Source organism: Narcine bancroftii, chromosome 5 (assembly GCF_036971445.1).
Source record: "Narcine bancroftii isolate sNarBan1 chromosome 5, sNarBan1.hap1, whole genome shotgun sequence".
NCBI lineage: Eukaryota > Metazoa > Chordata > Chondrichthyes > Torpediniformes > Narcinidae > Narcine > Narcine bancroftii.
Window position 1 is genome coordinate 27,247,407 of NC_091473.1, and position 18,054 is coordinate 27,265,460.

An 18,054-nucleotide genomic window follows, 5' to 3' on the forward strand; every position below is an offset into this window, starting at 1 on the left:
ATCTAGTCCAATTTATGCCCAGGAGGGGGGAGCCACCCCCCCCCCCACCTCACTACCACCCCCCTCAAAGAGTGAGATGATAAACCTTGCCTGGGACGCTCAATAATATTTATCCTAGCTACTTCTTCTCAGTATTCTAGGTTTTGATGAAGGGCTCAAGCCCAAAACATTGGTTTTGAATCTTCATTCCATCAAGGACACTGTTTGACCTGCTGAGTTTCTCCAGCATTGTGTTTTACAATATATTTACATATTTAGAATAACTTAAACACTGAAAAAAATAACAAAAACACTATGATTACTCGATTAAACCATTTAAAACATGAAAATCAAATGTAAGGAACATTTTTAAAAAATAGTTAAAATGTAACCTTTTAATCAGGTTTGATTGCCCAAGAGGGTCACATGATTCTGTCAGCCAAAGCTGGTGTAAAGTTGAAAAGCAGTCATCACTTCATGTCAGCAGACGTGTGGACTACTGTTGGCCTCAAATTTAAATTAATCTCAAAATAATCCACTGAAAATTTCCATTGTGTATGGTTGAGTCTGTGTTGAGGATACCATAGGATTAGTATGAAGCCCATATCAAGATGTCTATTTCACGTCATAAAATGAATATTGACTTGTTTAATCCACTTTTACTGCATCCAGTGTTTCCTCAAAAACATTGATGTTTGCAATTGAATAGCTCTTTTGCACCTTAACTATCAGTAAGTTCAATTCCCCAAAACTGAATGAAACACAAATTGTTTATTCCATTCGTATTCATTTTTGTTTTATGTATTCCTGGCCACAAGACATCAATTTTGTTTACTTCATAAAATAGGAATTTGATAACAGCAAAGATCTCCAAATTAACAAAGGGAGCCAAGTTGTCTCCTAATTTATCAGTATAATCCCTTTTCTTACTTGGGAATCAAAGAACATGTTACTTTGCAGAACTTATAATTTTAGTCTTTATATTTTTGTTTGAGAAAAGTACTGATGGGATATGTGATTTTTTATAAGTGTGTGAGGGGACTCAGCACTATTTAATGAATGACTTTAAGAAATTGAACTATTTGACATGATTCAACTTTTAATTGAGTGGAAATAGATGTAATTAAAATCCTATCACTATACTGATTTATGAACAAAATGTTGGGCTTTTGCCATCTGACTAATTTATGAATGTTCTTAATATTTATATTGAACTGTGAACTGCTTTCCTTCTGTTGTACTCAAGTAATCTGAGGTGCAGTTGTGATGTTTTGTGGCAAATGGAGCATTCGATGTCTCCATAAAGGGCCTGCTTTGTTGTTCCTTGCATGAGACCTATATTTGGTTCATTGGAGACAACATGAGGACAGGTTATTTGGATTGACAGCTGCTTAGCAATGGCTTGGGAATTTGTATGATCAGCTTTGATTGTATTGAATGGAGGTGCTTGCCGAAATGGCCTGCTCCTGACATGGATTTTGGAAGGTATAAAAATCATCCAGGGTATAAAATCACATCCCCAATATAGATTTGTGTAAACATCCATCTGTCAAGTGAAGCTAACAGAAGAAGATCTATTTTTCTGAGAAATATAATCAATAGCAAGACATTATGGTAATGCTCTGTTTATTGTTAAATAATAGGAGCCTGAGGTTGGTGTTATTTATTTCTTTGCTCAGGGTCACTTTACAAATGAATTAAAAACAATGAATATAGCATTGGAATATAATTTTCCTGTCAAGATTTCTTTTGCTTATTATGTTGATGTTTTCAGTAAAATGCCAGTAGCTGAATTTTGTTCCAACGAAACAACCTGCACATTTTTCCAATCATACTTTCCCAACAGATGTTACATTTTATGTTCAGTGATATCTTCTGAAAATCACACTTCTCTGAATAAGAAATTAGCTGAAAAATTAAGTAGGTCTGTAACATTATTATGAAGAGACTTTTTCTTTATCATAATTATGAAAATGATATTATTAGATTAAAATTGGACTATTTGAACATCAACCCATATCGGAACATTTAAATCAAGTTCAAGTTTATTTGGCATCCTTATACAAATAACATTGGGTTTTGTGGTAATTTAATTCCTGTAACCCGGAAAAAAAAACTTGCCGAATTTAACCAAAAAGGTCTCACTTTAGGACAGGACCAAGTTGAATGTAACCATTACCTATATCCTGACGACATCTAAAGCCGCTTTCAGGTGTGTTCTCCACCAAAAATGCTCCTGCAGAAGTGGATGCAGACCTGTGGAATGGTCGTTCAGGTGGCAGCCTTGAAATTGCTGCGCTGTCCACCTGACACAGCTACAGGAGAGGCGCCTCGGAGAGCAGTCTGGCTCCTGTCCCTTTGGGATGTTGGGGCAGGGGCGACACGGCGCGGGATGTCGAGGCAGGGTGGGCTGGTGTGGGACATCGGGGCAGGCTGCCCCAGCCCCGAAGTCACGGGCAGGGGCAGCAGCAGCGGGGAGGGGGGCTGTCAGGCGCAGGGAGTTGGGTCGCTTTCAGCAGGCTGCATTCAGGTGCCTATGGGGACTTCATTGCTCTGGTTATTATCCCTCTTGGAGGAAGGTTAGAAAGTGCACCTCAAAGGCACCTCCTGCTCTTTCAGGTGGCCTCCCAACAGCTGCATAGGGATAGAATATGTGCCTTTACATCGGGGTATTCTGGCCACGTGGAAGAGCCTTAAAACACTGGACTGATACATCTGATTTCAATCTATTTAACTTCTGTGTGAGACATAATTGATGTTTTAAAAAAAAATATATATTGAACATTATAATTAACATTTATAGTGTTTGCCATGTTATCTCAGCATAAGTTTGACCAATTTAGTTCATCATTATTCATATTTAGATAAGTTTCCCATTGTTGTCTGGACCTATGTATCCCCTGTTTGGAAGCCCCTTCTGTAATAAAGTGTTCATGGCTGAGATAAATTTCTTTTTATCTGACGTATCAGCAATTCCACATCACCATATTTTGGTAATAACATTGTTGGACCAAATTTATCTCTTAAATAAGGCCTTAGTTGATAATGACAGGAGTATGTTATTTTGTATCCGAAATTAAATTGTAATTGTTCAAATGATATTAAATTTCTTCTTTCATAATGATCTTCTATATATCTAATTCCTTTCCAAAACTAAATATTTAAAAATTGATTATCCATTGAAAATGGATTCTGCATCAGAGGCATTTTAGGCAGAACAACCCTCCTCGTTCCAATTTAATTGTTTACCTTATTCCAAATATTAATCAAATGTTTCAACAAAAGTAGGTACCTCTTCCCAGAGAGATATATATATATATATATATATATATATAGGATAAGTTTATATATTTATTTATATGTGTGTGTGATTTTTATATTTTTATATATATATATCAGCATCATGTTGAAGAAGATTGAAAAGAGGGTTGGTGCGAGAACTCAGCCTTGCTTCACGCCATTATTAATGGAGAAGGGTTCAGAGAGCTCATTGCTGTATCTGACCCGACCTTGTTGGTTTTCGTGCACTTGGAAAACCATGTTAAGGAACTTTGGGGGGCATCCGAGGCACTCTAGTATTTGCCAAAGCCCTTTCCTGCTCACGATGTCGAAGGCTTTGGTGAGGTCAACAAAGGTGATGTAGAGTCCTTTGTTTTGTTCTCTGCACTTTTCTTGGAGCTGTCTGAGGGCAAAGACCATGTCAATAGTTCCTCTGTTTGCGCGAAAGCCGCACTGTGATTCTGGGAGAATATTCTCAGCGACACTAGGTATTATTCTATTTAGGAGAATCCTAGCGAAGATTTTTCCTGCAATGGAGAGCAGTGTGATTCCCCTGTAGTTTAAGCAGTCTGATTTCTCGCCTTTGTTTTTGTACAGGGTGATGATGATGGCATCACAAAGGTCCTGAGGCAGCTTTCCTTGGTCCCAGCAGAGCTTGAAAAACTCATGCAGTTTGGCATGCAGAGTTTTGCCGCCAGCCTTCCAGACCTCTGGGGGGATTCCATCCATACCTGCTGCTTTGCCACTTTTCAGTTGTTCAATTGCCTTATATCTCTCTTCCCGGGTGCGGACATGAACCAGCTCTAGCCTTAGGGGCTGTTGAGGGAGCTGGAGCAGGGCGGATTCTTGGACTGAGCGGTTGGCACTGAAAAGAGATTGGAAGTGTTCTGACCATCGGTTGAGGATGGAGATCTTGTCGCTGAGGAGGACTTTTCCCTTGATGCCTTGGCTTCGCGGATGAAGATTTATGGAGGGGTAAAGTCCACGTCAGCTGCAGGCTCGTTTGTGGCTGACAAGTCCGACGCGGGACAGGCAGACACGGTTGCAGTGGTTGCAAGGGAAAATTGGTTGGTTGGGGTTGGGTGTTGGGTTTTTCCTCCTTTGTCTTTTGTCAGTGAGGTGGGCTCTGTGGTCTTCTTCAAAGGAGGTTGCTGCCCGCTGAACTGTGAGGTGCCAAGATGCACGGTTTGAGGCGATATCAGCCCACTGGCAGTGGTCAATGTGGCAGGCACCAAGAGCTTTCTTTAGGCAGTCCTTGTACGTCTTCTTTGGTGCACCTCTATCTCGGTGGCCAATGGAGAGCTCGCCATATAACATGATCTTGGGAAGGCGATGGTCCTCCATTCTGAAGACATGACCTAACCAGCACAGTTTGATCTTCAGCAGTGTGGATTCGATGCTGTCGGCCTCTGTTATCTTGAGTACTTCGATGTTGGAGATGAAGTTGCTCCAATGAATGTTGAGGATAGAGCAGAGACAATGCTGGTGGAAGTGTTCTAGGAGCCGTAGGTGATGCCGGTAAAGGACCTATGATTTGGAGCCAAACAGGAGTGTGGGTATGACAACGGCTCTGTATACGCTAATCTTTGTGAGGTTTTTCAGTTGGTTGTTTTTCCAGACTCTTTTGTGTAGTCTTCCAAAGGCGCTATTTGCCTTGGCGAGTCTGTTGTCTATCTCGTTGTCGATCCTTGCATCCGATGAAATGGTGCAGCCGAAATAGGTAAACTGGTTGATCGTTTTGAGTTTTGTGTGCCCGATGGAGATGTGGGGGGGCTGGTAGTCATGATGGGGAGCTGGCTGATGGAGGACCTCAGTTTTCTTCAGGCTGACTTCCAGGCCAAACATTTTGACAGCTTCCGCAAAACAGGACGTCAAGCGCTGAAGAGCTGGCTCTGAATGGGCAACTAAAGCGGCATCGTCTGCAAAGAGTAGTTCACGGACAAGTTGCTCTTGTGTCTTGGTGTGAGCTTACAGGCGCCTCAGATTGAAGAGACTGCCATCTGTGCGGTACCGGATGTAAACAGTGTCTTCATTGTCAGAAACAGGAAAGTAGTGGTGAATTTCCTCAAGTGTCTCCAGCCTATTCCCCCATTCAGTCTTCTTGGGTGGAGATGGCTTGAGGGACTAATTGGCTGATTACTTCTGTTTTTTATGGAAGTTCTGTAATATACAAGAAGTTGAATGAAGACTTTTTTCTAATATCTTAACATACATATTCAAATTCTTCACTGCAATGCTGATGACAAGACAATAATCGAACTAAAGTGTCAGGTCAGTCATCTGAATTCAACTGGTACAATGTAACCCTGTACTACCTGTCACATGGTTGGGTGGTTGGTGACTAAACTGGCTCCCCCACCAGGCTTGCCTGGTGCGGAGAGTGGCTAGACACCCTGCAGAATGAAAAACAAGTCCTGTCAAATGGTGTACGAGCCTTCTTATAGGGTCAATGGCCATCTAGCAAACATGTGCCATGATGTGCGGAAAGGGCATCCCTTGCATCGAGGCATGATATGGCCATTCACTGCAACACAACATCCCCCAATTATCATGGACCTCACCATGCTACTGAATCCAGGAGGGGATATTGAGAGGGTGGGTCTGGACCTGTGCATTCCCTACTCACCATTCACACACATGCTGTTCTGAGGTTTGGGATGTCCTTGTGTTAAACTCCACAAACTGACTGAAAGCAACCATCATCATCCTATCAGAATTAAATTTGTGATGATGGCTGTTGCCACAAGGGTTGCAAATGGTGGAACTCTTTGAATTTGAAGTTCAGATTTATTGGCAGAGCACAGGCATCACATACAACCCTGAGATTCCTTTTTCCTGCAGGTGTGGCAGAATTACCACTAATAAGATGTACTCAGCATAAACATGAATAAAATTAAAAGAACTGTAAACCAATAACAAATGTAAACAAACTGCAAAACCGGGAGAGCAAAGAAAATCAATAAAATGTACAATTAAGTCTCTGATTGAGTTTGTCATTGAGTCTAATGATGGAGGGGTAGCAGCTGTTCCTGAACCTGGTGGTGAGCATCTTGTGGCGCCTATACCCCTTTCCAGATGGTAGCAGCGATGACAGAGTGTGTTGGGTGGTGAGAGTCTTTGATGATTGTTGCTGTCCTCTGATGGCTGAATTTCCTATAGATGCACTCAATAGAAGAGGGGAGGGTTTTGCCTGTAACATCTTGGGCTGTGTCCACCACCTTCTGGAAGGCTTTACATTCAGGGGTATTAGCATTCCCACACCAGACCATGATGCAGCTGGTGGGCACACATTCCACCAGACATCTGTAGAAATTTGCCGTGGTTTCTGGTGTCAAACCAAACCTCCACAAACTCCACTGATATGTTTTCGTCACAATGCCTTTGGTGTGTTGAGTCCAGGAAAGATCTTCCAAAATAGTGACTCCCAAGAACCTAAATTTGCTCACCCTCTTCACTTTTGAGCCTCCAATAATCACTAGATTGTATACCTCTGGCTTTCCTTTCCTGAAGTCAACAATCAGCTCCTTAGTTTTGGTGACACTGAGTTCAAGGTTGTTGTCGGTGCACCATTCAGAGAAGTTTTCAATTTCCATCCTATTTGCTGACTCATCCCCTTCATTTATATAACCCCACTAGGACAGCAAATTTGTAGATGGGGATATTGTAGCACCGTGTTACACAGTTGTAGGGGTAAAGCACTGGTTTTTAAACTGCCCCCTAAACTCACATTCCACCTAAAGCAATCCCTATGCCATAAGTGCTCTGTGATTAGTAAGGGATTGCTTCAGGTGGTATGTGAATGGAAAGAAAAAGGTTTAAAAGCACTGTTTTAATTGTACCTATTAGACTGATATGTATGATTTCATAACTTCAAAGGAAATGGGCCAATAACAATTTTTTTTCTCAAGCAAAATATATCAGTAATAATTGGGTCTTTTGCAGTGGTTCTCAACCTTCCCTTCCCAGTCACATACCACCTTAAGTTATCCCTTATGAATTTCAGCACCGATGGCATAGGGATTGCTTAAGGTGGAATGTGAGTTTTGGGGGGCAGTTTGAAATCACTGATGTAAAGTGAGGAGAGCAGGGGGCTCAGAACATAGCCCTGTGGTGCTCCAATACTGGTGAAGATTGTGGAGAAGTTCTTACCAATTTTCACTGATTATGGTCTGCAGGTGAGGAAATCCATGGTCCAATTACATTGTAGGGCATTAACTCCCAGGTCTTGGAGTTTATTGATCAGTTTTGTGGTGGTAATGGTGTTAAAAGCTGAACTGTAATCGATAAGGCACATCTTTTGCTGTTCAGGTGTTCCAGGACTTTGTGCAGAACCAGTGAACAGGGCTCCTCTGATAGGCGAACTGGAATGGATATGTCTTACTGCTCAGACAGGAGGTGGTATGATTCATCATCAGCCTTTCAAAACACTTCATCACTGTTGATTTAAGTGCTACTGGTTGAGATGCTACTTGCATCTATCTATCCACTACGAAATAGAGCTAGTCGCAGTCGACAAATATAATTGTGTTGGATTATCTGACCCACAAAATGCAGTCATTCCCTGACTTCTGGCACTTGATTCTGTTTCTTGCCAGGGCTGTGAGGAAAGATGCTGCTATTTATCTTGGTCACCATATTTTGATGTTGTAACATGTTAGCTGTTTCGATGTAGTTTCATTTGGACAAGAAAGAGGACATCTTTCTTGGAAGACATGATATGGGGACTTAAAACATCATGAAGTTGATACAATACATTAAATACTGAGCTTTTGTTTTTGTTAGTTCATTCATCCTTAGTTATTTTGATTAAAATCTTTTATCTGTTAACTCCAAGGCTCACAATAGATGACACCATACACCTGCTTCTAGTGTGTATTTCAGTGCATCGACAAAGATCAAACTTCTTTGGCTTGATCTTTACTGGAATTAAATGATTCCAAAGCAAACCTGAATTTCTATTACTTAGAGTAACAAACCATCATTTTTCATATAAAGTACAAAATTGAGGAGAAAGGTTGATCAAGATTAGATAAAATGCTTGGGAAGCTTAACCTGATCTGGGAAAGCCTTCCAACCCAGATAAATTGGGTGGGGGGGTGGGGGGGGAAAGCAAAAAAGAAAGACATTTCTTTTTGTGTTATTTATATATATAATTTTAAAAAAAAAAATATATATATATATATATATATATATATAGCAAACAATTTTCATTGCAAATAAGGGCAAAGATGAACAATCTACAGATTGATTGACAACAGTGGTGATGAATTTCTCTGCAATTTGGTTCTACTGTTGTGAGATGAGAATTGCAATTCATTTTGGCTGCAAGAAATTAAAATGCATTTATATGATGCTTTTTACAACCTTGGATCACATCAAAGCTCTTTTCTGCTGACAAAGTGGTCTTGAAATCTCACTTTCATAGAATGGGTCAGCTTTTCAAATTCTATCATTCACCTTTACATCACCAGCAATTTACAATGGGCAATTAACGTGGCAACCTGCACATCTTTGAGTACTGATGCAGCCAGGGGAAGTCACAGGGAGACATTAAAAACTTCACATTGATAGCATAGGAGGTTGGGATCAACCCAGCTTATTAGAGCTGTGAAGCACAGATCTGCTAACCATGCCATTGCACCTATCCAGTCTTTGATTTACCAAAAACAGGGCTCATCTTTTTTGGAAGATGATTCCTGAAGTGAAATTTCAGAACTTGAAGAGTGGGGCAAAATTCATTTTGGGTCGTTTGGTCCAATGTATTTCAATGAATGGTATTATAGTGAAAAATAGATTTGCAAATTGAAGATCTGTACACAAGGATAATTCTGTTACAATGAAAATCAAATATTTGAAAATGAGTAATACCTGTTCATTGTGATATCTTTGTCTCTTTCTCTCTTAATATCCATAATTTTCCCTCTTCCCTTTTGGTAATGGAGACATTGACCAACGTGTTAATATTTACTTAGTGTGGATGTGGTGTCAATTGTTACAAGGGAATGGGAGGGATATGGTCTGGGTACAGGTCAGAATGACAAGGTAGAATAATAGACAGACTAGAAGGACTGAAGAGCCTGTTTCTGTGCTGTTGTGTTCTATGGGTCGACAGAACATTAGGGTGTACATTGTAGTTATCTTTCATTAATCAATTATTAGCAATATTTACAGATCAATATTGCTAATAAGTACAATAAATGTTAGAACATTTTATTGTATAAATGCTTTGTACTTTGGTACAGTTTATTCAACTGCATAATGGATGTGTTCCCTTTTGGTGTCTTGTCCACCTGAAGAACTGCATTCATTATCTGAAGATCACACAAGTTAATCTTTACACAATCCTTTATCTCGCAGCTATAGTATCATGTTTAATAACAAGGGAGGAGAAATTCAATATGCTGCACCAAGTGTTTTGTTGTAAAATCAGTTTTTAACTATTCCTAATGCTTTGTTTGGATGAATTGCACCTTGAGTGCATCCACATAATTGATGAATGTTACTTCTGGTCAATGAGATTTTTCCATCCACAATAGATTTAAAACTTTTAATTTTTTGGTTGTCTGAGGATTCCACTCATCAAATATTAAATTATAATACAAATACATAAAGCATCCTTCATATTGATTCACTTAATTGTATGAGGCATTGAACCACCCACAAACATGGCTGAATAAATATTTTGTACCTTGGGGCCCAGGAGGAGCAATGAATATTCAAAATGGCTTGGTTGGATAATGCCACACATCTGATTTAAAAAAAAAACAGGCACTCTTCTTTGCTCCCCGCTTAGCACCTAGAAAGAGGTATTCAACCTGAATGCCGAATTTGCCTCAAACCTTGCAGGGCACAAATGCTGCTGTGTTAATTGTGAGCAGAAGCAAAATTTCTACCCCATTTGGCCCAAAAAATGCAAGTACCTTGTTTGGTACCCGGTGAGAATTTACTACATTGTATCAGCTACAAGCTGAGTAATGAAACTCTGTGTTGCCATGACCTTCGACTTGTCACTCTAGATTTTAAAAAATCAACTAGATAACTCATTCTTTTAAAACATTTGAGTAGGTTTCAAAGGTGTAAAAACAAATCGACCATTAAAGTCAACTGGAATATTATTAAAATGTAAATAAACCGTACACACTTTAAATCAAACAATTCAAAAAAAATTCTCCAATATGATTCTCAATTGTGCAGTGCAAATCACTGGCAACCACCAATTTCCCATAAGATCTGACCAACATGTCAGCATATATTGATTGTGTTGTCCATGTGCAAAGGCTTGCCTGATACTCCATTCTTCTAATTAAAAAAAAATCAACTGGCTCATCATATATTCTTTCTGCTTATTATGACAAAATACATCAAGATTGAGCATATTGTTCTTAGGAGTGTTTTAAAATGGAAGTCACGTTAATTAACATAATGGTTGATGGCAGATTCCAACACTTCTACACTGTATTTTGTTCTCTACAAAGAAATGTGTTCTGAGTTCTAAACAAATATTCTGCTGATGATATCTTCCAATGGCTTTTCAACTCAGCTCATGAATATAGAACAGAAAAGGCACTTTGCAAGTATCAAGTGGTATTATCGTATTTGAATTTCGATGCTGTTGAGTTTGAGTACATATCTTGAGCACTCGTATATTTACCTTGAAGTTCAAAGAAATTCTTAATTTTGAAAACTTGAAAGAAATGGTGAAAATGCCTCTTGAAAAGTTATCAACACACTCTAACAATTAGCAATTGAACATTTGTTTGAAAAAGACACAACTGACTATAAAATAAAGCTCAAATTTGTTTCTGGTTCTCAATGGAGGAACGAAACCTACATTTAATTGGGTATTCTGCTTCATTCCCATTAAAATGTGTATAATAAATTGAACTTAAAGGTGTAGGTAATGGTTGGAATTGTTTTTTATATAGTCTTTTGACTTGCAAGAATTTGTGAAATAAAGAAGGCCATGAGAAATTAACCTTTTGTAAAAATGCTGTAAATTTAACAACAACAGGAGCCAAGAGGGAACAAGCAAATCAATGTGAAAGGACGTCTGAATTATGGGGTAATTGAAAACAGCTGTGTTCACTGCATGGAGCTTCATTAGAGAAGAGTACCAGGTGCACATTATCGGAATGGTTTTTGCTTGAACCGATGCTCCCATTAACTGAAATTGCTCCTTCTTGCTTTGTTGTTAGGAAGATTAAAAGAACTATGAAATGTTCTTCCCGAACAGGATTAAAGAGAATGCCAAATTATTTTATACTTGTGATTTAAAAAAAAAACAGGAGGTTGACTTAGGAAATAATGGGATCACTCAAGGACAAAGGAGGGAATATATATATTGGAGTCAGAAGAAATGGCTAAGCTACGAAATGAGTAGCTGCATCACAATTCAACAAGGAGAAGGACAGGGATAGGGAGCATCACCTGGAGAATATACGTGTTAAGACATTCTAACCTCAACTAAGAGGAGGTGCTCGGTATTTTGAAGAGTATTAAGATGGACAAGAATCCAGAGCCTAATAAGATGATACTCCAGCTACTAAAAAAGGAAGGTGAGGATAGAAGATCAACAATGTCCTTCATTAATAATAACCATCAAGTGCCATAATGTCCTACTCTTGCTCCAAGTTCTTATGAAGGACATGTTCAATGATCTGGACTATCAGTATATTTCTAAAATTCCTTCTATTTGAACTTAAAATAATTTCATGTAAAATGCTTTTGACCTGAATCCAAAATATTGATTACCTGGAAAATAGCAAATCGAATGTAGCATGTTGTTTGAGTGAGAGTTGATGACTCATTGAAGTTTTTTTTTGCCCGTGAAAAGGTTTGACTTTGTCATAATACTTGCATATCTAAAGGAAATATCGAGGGAAGTTTCTAATTGTGGTTTAAGTGCTGCTGTGTGATTTATTTTTGTCCTAAAAGGTTGTTTAATCTTAAAATAGTGAACAGCAGTATTTTTTTTTGGGGGGGGGCTCCTCAAAATCTAATTGTTAATATCAGCAGACACTTAAAAATATTGCACAGGTTTAAATCTGTAGCCCACAGAAAAATGAATCATAGCACCATAGAACACTACAGCACAGAAACAGACCCTATGGCCTTTCTAATCTATACCTGACTACTATTCTTCCTCATGTCACTGACCTGCACCTAGGCCATATTCCTCCATGCCCCTCCCATCCATATACCTGACCACATTTTACTTAAAAGTCGAAATTGAGCCTGCATTCACCACTTCAGCTGGCAGCTTGTTCCACACTCCCACCACTCTGTGTGAAAATGTTTCCCCTAATGTTCCCTTTAAACTTTTCCCCTTTTGCTCTTAACTCATGTCCTCTAGTTTTCATCAGTGGAAAAGGTCTGCTTGCATTTACCATACTCAATTGACATCAATCATAATATATACCACAATCAAATATCCTTTCATTCTTCTAAATGAAGAAAACAAAATTAAGATCTTTATTTTTTTTGCAGAACAGAACACAAAAACATAAAAATACTCCAGAGAATTTAGCTTCCTGAAATGAAGTGTGGCTTTTGAGAACCTCATAATGACTTTTAGAAATGTGTGATCAACTATTAAGCTATATTTCACCAAAGGTAGACAGGATTATTAGCTCAAGAGATCAGTTAGACATATTAAGGTCTACTTGGAGATTAAGGATCACATAGCAACACGTTAGAAGTGCCAGACTTTATTAGTGACTCAACATGGAACTTCAATGAGGTGACAATTTTGGTCCACTTGAGCAAATAGCCTAGAAAAGAAATATTATTGTTAAATTTTGTTGGTGTTGAAAAAACAATCAACAGAATAATTATTTATCATATATACACATCTCCCTCTGGTTAATGAGCTAAATTCTGGCAACTGAACTCATCACCTTATCAGTTCGACTTGTTGAATAAGAACATTGAAGGTTAGAGCTTTGGCAGAACTGTTTGAGAATCAAGCCATGAAAAAAAAATCAACGCTGAGTTGGGATGCAACGCCTCAACAGTAAAAAGTCATGAAGTGAACAATGCTGGTGGTTAACATTGAACAAAGCAGTTTACTTTTCCATAGGTTTGACTTATTTGTTTCAACCGACTATGAGTTAAACAGGTTGATTTGAATTTTAACTCTAGGATTCATGATGTCTGCACCTTTGTTTATATACAGGCATATGAGAACTATTGTGGAGGTCACCGATATTATGTTCTTTCAAGAAAAAAACATCAAAAGTTTCACCAGAAACTTTTTAGAAAAGCAGTCACTCAGAACTAATATTGAACAGCTTGAACAATCTCACTTCTTTTTCTCTGAATAACAGTGGCTGCTTCATTTGGAACTTGCCACTTAAGTTGAGCCAGTATTTCCCTAAGGCAAATGATTAGGTAACCAGTACCCTCAGTTCACTTATCAGATACTTGTCTGCATCAATCTTGTTGGTCAATTATATGAGCCAGTGAAAAGATGGAGCTCACTAACAATGCAAGGCAGCAAAGGTAAAAATGGGGTCCAATTTGTTCTTGGTAATAAGGATGCATAATGATAATTTTCATTAATAATTTTGGGAATAGAGAAATTGAAATAACATTGCCAAGATTGTCTTTTGAGCTAAGATGATAAAGAGAAAAAAAAATTGAGCCAAGAATGTTAACTGGATTTGTCAAGTAGTGAAGAGGTTTATCATTACTTAATTGCTCCATGTTAAACATGGTCAGACACACTGTCGACGAAAGTGAGGCAAACCAGCAGAAATGTCATGGACACATTCATATCACAAAGGAGAGGTACATGCTGTCCTGGTGGCAAATAAGGATGGATAAATCCCCAGGGCCAAACAAGATATTTCTTGGACCTTGAGGAAAGCCAATGTAGATATGAAGGGGCCCTGACAAAGATATTTTAAAAATTATTGGCCATGGGTGAGGTGCCGGTGTATTAAGGTATAGCTCATGGTGTTCAGTGTTTTTTTAAAAAGTATCTGAGAATAATCTGGAAAAACGTAGGCCAGTGAGCCTGACATTAGTTGTGGATATTTTATTGGAACATATCCTAAGACACCAGATATATCATTATTTGGATAGATAGGAACCAAATAGGGATATTCAACGGATTTCTGTATGATGATATTTTTCACTACTAACTTTGGGAATACTAGTCTTGTAGAGTTTTTTGAGGAGATGAGCAGGAAAGTTGATGAAGGAAATGAAATGGATTTGTCTACATCAGTGGTTTTCAAACTTTTTATTTCTACTCACATACCTCTCTAAGAATTCCCTATGCCATAGGTGTTCTGTGATTAGTAAGGGATTACTTAAGATGGATGTAAGTGGAAAAAAAAAAAATTGAAAACCAGTTTTAACTGTACCGAATTACCTTGTTATAGGCATGGTTTCATCACTCTAAAGGAAATGGGCCAATGACAGTTTTTCTCACCCAAAATATTTCAGTTGGGTCTAAAGCAGTGGTTCTCAACTTTATTTTCCCCCACTCATAACTTACCTTGAGTAATCCCTTACTAATTATGGAGCACCTATGCATAGGGATACTTATAGTGGTATGTGAGTGGAAAGAAAAAGTTTAAAAACCACTGGCCAACATGGACTTTTGTGAGGTCTTTGACAAGATCCTGCATAGGAGGATGGTCAAAAATGTTCAGTTGCTCAGTGTTTAGTATGAAATGGTAAATTGGATTGGACATTGGGTGCATTCAAATTCCAGCACCTGGTTTTCCCTCCTGGGTTCTGGGAGAGATTACTGGATCATGTGTGCCTCATGCATCTCTTAAATAGCAGCTTAACCTACCTGTTAAGCAATTTAAGGGGAATCCTGCCGCTACGATGACCTGGGGAGTGATGTGTCATGGAGCCACAGGAAATCTGCTGTTCCCTGTGCTCTTGGTTCCATTTCTGTTTTAAGTTCCAGAGTAATTGGGTGAGCCATTTCCCCTTTCAAATATGTGGAGGAGAAAGGACGCCCAAGTAAGTTTTACTGGGTTCACTGACCCCCTCTGAGGTAGGTCTGGGACCTGGGTGGATTTTGACCAGGCTTGCTCAGTTTGGCCTTTTCAAATAACCCTCTACCTGGGTCTTCAGCTGAATAAATTGCCCGGTTAACCTCCTTTTACAAAGCAATTGGAAATGGTGTTTTGGCTTTGCAGGAGAAGCCAGAGACTAGTGGTAGAGCATTGCCTCTCTGACTAGAGCCCTGTGATTGTTGGGTCCATTGTTGTTTGTCATCTATATCAACGATCTAGCTGATAATGTGTTAAAATAGATCAGAAAATGTTCAGATGGCACTAAAATGGGGTGGGGGAGGTGATGTAGTGGACAGAATGGAAGGCTTTCAAAACTTGCAGTGTGATGTGGACCATATGGAGGAATGTATTAAAATTGCAAATTAAATTCAGTACAGACAAATGTGAGATGTTGTGTTTTGGGAAGATGAACCAAAATAGGACTTGTAAACAGTAAGGCACTGTAGAGTGTGGTAGAACAGAGGGATTTGGAAATACAGAAATATAATTACTTAGAAGTGGTTTTACAGGTTGAAAGCTTTTGGCATATTGGACTTCATGAATTAAAATATTGAGTACATGAGATGGGATGGTATGTTTAAGTAGTTTAATGGATATTGAGGCTAAATTTGAGGTAATTTGGAGAGGGTATTTGCAGAGAAAAAAGATATCTGGTAAGTGGGAGGTTTTTAAATATGAATTGGAGAGAGTTCAGTGATAGCCGTAGGCAGCTAGAAGCAGGAGAATCTCTTGAGGAACAGAAAAAATGTTGGGTGTACTTATGAGGGAAATTCAGAGGACATAGTTCTGGCAGTTAAGATCAAAGAGAAGTCTAAGACATTCAACAAGTATGTTGCAAATAAAAGGGTAGTTAGTGAACAAACTGCTTAAAGATCTGTTTGAAACCACAGTGAGGTTCAAAACTAGTATTTTTCATTGGTATTTACCCTGGAATTAAGGGAAATGTCCACTTTGCAAAAGAAGAGCTACTGATAGTCTTCAAGTTTAATAAAACCCTATGGGAAACCAAGAAAGATATTACAGAGATCCTGGCTGAGGTAACTGCATCATCCTTCACTGTGGCGACGGACTGAAAAATTAGAAGATTGCTCATGCTGTGTCTTTATTTTGTGTCTCAGAGCACACCCTCCACCCCATGAGAAGAGGTTAGTTTAAAAGAGATGACTGGGGCAAGAATTTTGATATAGTGGTAGCTGCCTGGAATGGGGTGCTTGGGGAGAGAAAAGAAATGTAATAAATGTTATTGAGGCTACCAAATGGACACATGAATATGCAGTGAGGAGATGGGTAGGAATGGTGTGCAGAGATTATCAACAGTTTGCTTATTTTGGCCATCATGTGCAATCAGCAGAGTTTTAGTTTAATTTGGGCACCATATTATGCAGAAGGGCTGGATCGAACGTCAGGTCTGCAAGGACAAACCATGGAACTGCAGTCCAGTTAGCCTAACATAAGTGGTTGGAAAGCTTTTTTTGGAGGGGATTTTGAAGGATCGGATCTACCAGCATTTGGTCTAGCAAGGTCTGATTCAGGATTGTCAGCATGGTTTTGTTTGTGGGAGATTGTTTGCCATGCATTTGATAGTTTTTTTTGAAGAGGTGATGAAGATGATTGACAAGGACAGGGTGGTGGATATTGTCTGCATAGACTTTGGGAAGGCATTTAACAAAATCTCAAATGGTAGCTTATCCAGAAGCTATACATGGTATATGAGTGGAAAGGAAGTTTGAAATCCACTGCTATAAATCAATACCTGGAGTAGATTTCTCCACACTTTTATAAATTGTGTGTGTATGTTTTATTAAATTGTATGTGTTTTATTGTGCTTGTATTTTCCCATGCACTTTTATAAATTGTGCGCATGTGTTTTATTCCTGCTACAATTTTCGCATGGTCTTCTATTAATTGTGTTAATAAAAGTAACATTTGCTTGCAAACCCTGTGTCCATACTCGTCTCCCTCGAGCCTGACACTTTCTCAACACAACAATGACCAGTGTAGACACCGACAGCAGGGCCACTGGGAGAGTCTCCCGACAGCCCACTACCAGCTCCCACCATCCCGCTCACCCCCCCCCCCCCCACCACCCCCCCCACCCCTGCCGACAGCCCTAATTTCAACTTTTCATACAAGACCGTGGAAATATTTTTGAGCCATTTTTTGGGGGAAAAAAAGTGGGTCCAACATGCCATTAAACACGGTATGTTATACATGACACTAGATGCTGATGCTGTGGTGTTACACATTCTGCCTCTTTTGCTTCTGGAATGCCAGCTTGCTGTGCAAAATGACACACTGACCCAGCTTGGTGCTGGTTTTGTTTGGTTCAGTGTAAACAATGAAAGCTGGCTGAATGCTGGGTCTTCTTTATGGCAATATTGGGGGATTTCTGTGCCAAAAGCATATTTGATTACAGCAGTATCTAGATCAACTGGAGAAAAAGGCCAAGGAATGGCAGATGGATTCAATGTGAATAAGTGAGAAGTATTGTATTTTGATGTTAAACCAGGGACAGGCTTACAAAATAAGTGGTAGAACCCTGAAGACTGTTGACTACATGGATATAGTTCCTTTAAATTGGTGACAAAGGTAGATAGGGTGTTAAAGAAGATATGAGGCATACTTATCTTTATCAGTACAGAAGGTGGGATGTCATGTCACAGCTGAAAAAGACACTTGCAGGATGATGTGTATTTCTGTTTGCTGAATTAGAGGAAATATGTCATTAAATTAGAAAGGGTGCAGAAGAGATTCGTGA

General features: G+C 39.0%; 1 protein-coding gene across 35 annotated transcripts in view; it reads left to right on the forward strand.

The window, feature by feature from the left end:
* LOC138763207 (contactin-4-like) overlaps positions 1-18,054 on the forward strand; it is a 2,221,540-nt gene that overhangs the window by 1,626,154 nt on the left and 577,332 nt on the right. The gene's annotated exons all lie outside the window — the stretch shown is intronic.